Source organism: Thamnophis sirtalis, unplaced genomic scaffold (assembly GCF_051295495.1).
Source record: "Thamnophis sirtalis isolate CommonGarterSnake01/CBP01778 unplaced genomic scaffold, rThaSir2_p1.2 scaffold_2, whole genome shotgun sequence".
Taxonomy (NCBI): Eukaryota; Metazoa; Chordata; class Lepidosauria; order Squamata; family Natricidae; genus Thamnophis; species Thamnophis sirtalis.
The window spans coordinates 11,970,628-11,976,122 of NW_028261382.1; positions in this window are offsets into that span (position 1 = coordinate 11,970,628).

Genomic DNA, 5,495 nt, shown 5'->3' on the forward strand with positions numbered 1-5,495 from the left:
GTCTGGAGTGGGTGTCATACGCCAACGCAATGCAAGCTTTCAACCATCGGCCGATGGTGTGGGAGGACACCTTCTGTCCCATTGAAGATGGCTGGAAGGAGACGAACAGGGCCTCCGATCTTCGGAACGACGCCGTGCGCTTCACATAGCGACGAAGAGCCCTGCGCACATCCAGATGGTGCCACTGACGTTCCCGCGGATGAGACGGGTGAGGACAAAAGTCCGGCAGGACAAGTTCTTGAGTTCTGTGAAACAATGAGTTTATCTTTGGAAGAAAGGTCGGATCCAAACGAAGCACTACCTTGTTCGGGTGGAAGATGCAAAGATCCGCACGAACCGAAAGGGCTGCTAGCTCCGACACCCTCCTGGCCGATGTTATGGCCACCAGGAAAGCCGTCTTGAGTGTCAGCAAGCGGAGGCTGATGGAGTGTAGAGGCTCAAAGGGGGCAGCTGTAAGGGCCCTGAGAACCAAGGTCAAATCCCACGTGGGATAACGATGTACCGTCGGCGGTCGTAAGTTGGAAGCACCCTTAAGGAAGGTTCGAACTCGCAAGTGCTGGGATAAGGAGCGGCCTTGGCCACCCCCGACCACCGTTGACAAGGCTGTGACCTGACGGCGAAGTGTGTTTGGTGCCAACCCCTTGTTGAGGCCGGACTGCAAGAAATCCAGAACCTGGGGCACCGAGGCCTTGATGGGATCGACCCCGGTGCGTCGGCACCAGCGGCAGAAGGCCTGCCAGGTAGCTTCGTAAATACGGGTAGTCGACGGGCGACGGGCCGCTTGAATTGTAGAGATGACTTCGTCTGAATAGTGGAGGGCCGCTAGCATCTCCCGCTCACGTGCCACACGGCTAACTGCAACAGCTGAGGGCCCGGGTGCCGGAGAGCCCCTTGGTGGAGCTGAATCTTGTCGTCCGGGATCCTCCAAGGACGCGAAACGGACAGATGGACGAGGTCTGCGTACCAGGGACGTCTGGGCCACATTGGAGCGACCAGCAGCACTTCCGCCTGTTCTGTCAATATCTTCTGAACGACCGACGGAAGGATCGGGAGAGGAGGAAAGGCATAGAGAAGGCCGGCCGGCCAACGGCTGCGTAGAGCGTCTACCCCCTCCGCCCCCGGAGCCTGGTATCGGGAGTAAAACCGGGGAAGTTGTGCGTTGTGCGGGTGAGCGAACAGATCCACCTCGGGCAGGCCGAAGCGGCGAGAGAGCTCCTGGAAGAGAATGGGGTGGAGCTGCCACTCCCCCTGATCCACAGTCGCTCTGCTCAGCCAGTCCGCCTGAGTGTTGGCTTCGCCCGAGATGTGCTCCGCCCGAATCGATGAGAGTCTGGGCTCCGCCCAATGGAACAACCTTTCCGCTTCCAGCATCAGAGCTCTGGACTGCGTTCCCCCTTGGCGGTTGATGTGAGCCTTGGAGGCCACATTGTCGGTCAGGATTAACACATGGTGATGAGATACAATGTCCCGAAATTCCAGGAGAGCCAGACGGATGGCCCGCAACTCCAGCCAGTTTATGCTGTTCGCCAGCTCCTGATCCGACCATCGACCTTGGGCCACCTTGTCCAGGGCATGGGCCCCCCATCCGAATAAGCTGGCGTCCGTTGTAACTTGAACGCGGTCCGGCTCCTTGAATGGACATCCCCTGAGGAGCCTGGACGACATCCACCAATGCAGGGACCGCCTGGCCTTGCCCGGGAGCTGCACCTTGATGTGGGAATGACTGGTATGCGCTCTTTGGAAGGGCAGCAGGAACCACTGGAGAGGACGCGCATGGAACCTGGCCCAGGGCACCACGCTGATGCAGGAGATCATCTTCCCTAGCAGTTTGGAAAGCGACAGCAGCGGTACTCGCCGATGGGATAGCGCATGATGCGCTAGGCGGTATATGCTCTGCCTCCTTTCCGGGGACAGGAAAACCTCGCACGACATCGAGTTGATGGTGGTTCCCAGATGAAGGAGGGACGTGGTTGGGCGCAGGTGGCTCTTGGGCAGATTGAGGACAAAGCCATGGTCCCGCAATGCGTCCATCGTGACCTGTAGGTCTCGGAGGGCCTGATCTCGAGAGGACGACAGCACCAACACGTCGTCCAAATAACAATTGATGCGTATTGGAACTGAGCGAAGGGAGGCTGCCAATACTGCCAGAAGCTTGGTGAACGTGCGCGGGGCCGAGGAGAGGCCGAATGGCAAGGCCCGGTATTGATAATGACGGCCGTTGAAGTGAAACCGCAGGAACTTCCGATGTGCCGGATGAATGGGCACATGGAGGTACGCTTCTTTGATGTCTATGGAAGTCATCATGTCGCCTTGGCGGATGGAAGCCAATATGCTCTTTAGAGAGTGCATTTTGAATTTTTGGTATTTGATATACTGATTGAGCTGTTTCAAATCTAGGATTGCCCTCCATCCCCCGGAGTTCTTTGGTACTAGGAACAAGATGGAATAAAACCCTAGGCCTCCCTGCCCTTTGGGAACTTGCTCTATGGCCCTGATGGTGAGAAGATGAGATATCTCGGTGTCCATAAGGCGCCGCTTTGACGGGCACCTGGGCACAGGGCACCTGATGAACCTCCTCGGGGGGATGGATAGAAATTCTAGCGTGAGACCCAAACTCACTACTTGAAGGGCCCAGGCGTCTGACGTGAGCTCCGCCCACCGGTGGGCGAAGGCCAAGAGACGTCCTCCTATGGGCCCTACCTCCTGCGAGTCAGCGGTATCTGCGAAAGGATCGGTTGCCCGCTCCTCGGAATGACCGTCTACTCTGCGCCTGACTCTGCTGGCGCCCCCTGTCTCTGGCCCCGGCTCGGTCCTGGCCACGGTCCTGTGCCTGGGAGAACCCCCTGGTATAGTTGGGGACATAGGGGGCAGAGGTAAACCCCGAGTCCCCAGACCGAAAGGGCTGCCGTCTACCATAAGGCTGTGGCCTTCTGGCCACACGGGCACTTGTGGAGGGAAGCACCCTACGTCTGTCCCGAGTCTCAATGAGAATTGGATCCAGCACTGAACCAAACAAGGCCCCGCCCTTAAAGGGCGTGGATGCTAGACGCCACTTGGATTTGATATCAGCTTGCCAGTGGCGGAGCCAGAGCAAACGGCGAGAGGCCACATTGGAAGCCACGGCTCGGGAAGCAAACTTTGCCGCGCTAAGGGTGGCATCAGCAGAAAACTCTAGGGCCGCTATCAGTTTGGTGACATCCTGATGGAGGCGCAGTTCCTCCGGATCCAGCCTTTCCTGTAGCTGTCTCAGCCAAACTAAAGAAGTCCTATTAAAGAAGGAAGCTGCAGTGGCTGATCGCAAGGCCCACGCTGCTGCCTGATGAGTCTTGCGAAGGACCGATTCGGCCTTGCGGTCCTCGGCCTTCAATCCTTCCGAAATTTCAGAAGGAATTAACGCCGGTGAAGCAAGAGCCGCTATGGGAGCATCCACTGTGGGAAACTGCAGGAGGGCCTCCAACTCTGGGGAAGATGTGAAAAGCTTCCTATCACCAGACCCAGGGGGCTTAACCGCGGTCGGCTCATCCCACTGCTTTTGGATTAAATCAAGAAAAAGCTTGGGAGATGGGATAAAATCCTGCAGAGCCACCTGCTCAGCAAAGAGCCGCTCGGTGGCATCCAGGCCCACAGCAGCACTTTCTGCAGAAATTGCCTCCCCCATGTGGGTGGTAGTCTTGGCCTTATATAGCAGGGATTTGAAAAGAGTGTGCCTGAAAAGCCCAGGGGGCGGAGGCTGGTCCACAGGAAGGCCCTCGTCACCAGAGAGTTCCCTATCCTGGATTTCACCTTCTTCCACTAAGGGAGATTGTGCGCTAAACACAGAGTGTAAAGGGGAAGGAGGATCAGTTTGCAGAATGGAAGAATCCCCTTGTACTGCTTGGGGAGCCAGGCCTGAGTAGGCCAGAGTAGGCCTGGAGACCTGGGATCTACGCGCTAATTCCGCATCCACCCCTCTGGAAATAGCCTCTGAGATCATGCTGTAGAATTCAGCAGAAAGGCCCAAATCCTGGCCCTCCAGAGGCCTGAGGCCTGCAGCTGTGGGGGTGAACGTGGCAGAGGGCCCAGCGCGTGGAGGTGAACGAAGAGAAGCCCCACTAGCCTCCGAAATAATTGGGGGAGAACGAGGCCCGAAAGCCCCTACCTCGGGAATAGGGCCCTGGGGAAGCTGAATATCAGGAGACCAACCCTGCTCAACAACCCTCACCGGAGACACAGGCTGCTGAACCAAAACCGGAGGGGAAGAAATGGGAGCCCCAGATGCCTTGGGGGGAACTTTGGCCTTGTCCTTGCGCTTGTGCGACTTATCCCGAACAGTAGATGAGGCTCGAGGCCTACTAGTAGAGGCCCTGGTCGCGGCCCTGTTGGGCCCAGGGCTGGCCCCTCCCTCGCCAGGGGAACGGGGCTCAGAAACTGGCCGGACAGTACCTTGCAATTGATCAGCCATGATATGAGTTTGAAAGAGCTCAATCAGCGAGACAAAGGAATGCAATTGAAAGCACTTCGCCAAGAACGCCACGTGGAAGCAGAGACTAAGAGAAGCGACCTCCTCCCTGAGTCAGCAAACTCGAGTGAGGGAAAAGGGAGGGGCGGAAGCAGTGCGCAGACTCAAGCGCACGAACAAAATCTGCCTTCTCATCCCAGGCGTTAGAGCGCATGCGTGAAAAGCGCTTCCAAATAAGGTCACCGGCTTCAAAGGCGCGAAATTCAAAGGAACCGCAAGGGAAATTCCCAACAGCCGATCCGTGTAATCCTCCGGCAGCCGCTCCAGCGAGGGCCCAAAGGAGGGAGGCGGGGAAGGGGGGGAAGACCCGCTCCGACAAGCCAAAGCCTCGGATCTGACCGCGCCCGCGGGCGGGTGCTATCCGGCAGGGGTGGCAGCGCTGGGAGACTCAGCTTCCTTGCGCGCTGATGATAAGGGAGGGCAGGCGGAGAAGCCCCACTCCAGCTGCAGCGATCCGATATCCCTTTAAGGGAAATAGCGAGGGAGGAATCTGCTGACAGCAATCTGCCGCTTTACCTCCAATCCAGCAAGAAATCCACAGTGAAAAACCAAGTAATTTCATCCTTAACCTAGAAATATTAGCAATGAATCAAGAGAGCGTTGAAAATAAGTCTCGTAGGCTTGACTGAGTAATAAGGACTGGGGAGGAAGCGGAAGTCCAGTCAGAGGAGGCGTAACTTTGATATTTGCATACTCAGTCTCAAGGCTAGAAGGCTAAGTTAACCCATGATTGGATTCCCGGAGCAGCACACAGGAGAACCGTACTTTTTTCACCATTTAATTTCATTTTGTTAGATAGCGCCCAATGTTCAAGTTTGTCAAGAACCTTCTGTATCTTAAGCCCGTCTTCTGGAGTGTTGGCTATTCCTGCCAGCTTGGTGTCATCTGCAAATCTGATGAGTTGCCCATTTATCCTCTCAGCCAAATCATTGATGAAGATGTTGAAGAGTACTGGCCTAAAACAGAGCCCTGGGGTACTCCATTGCATACTTTCCTC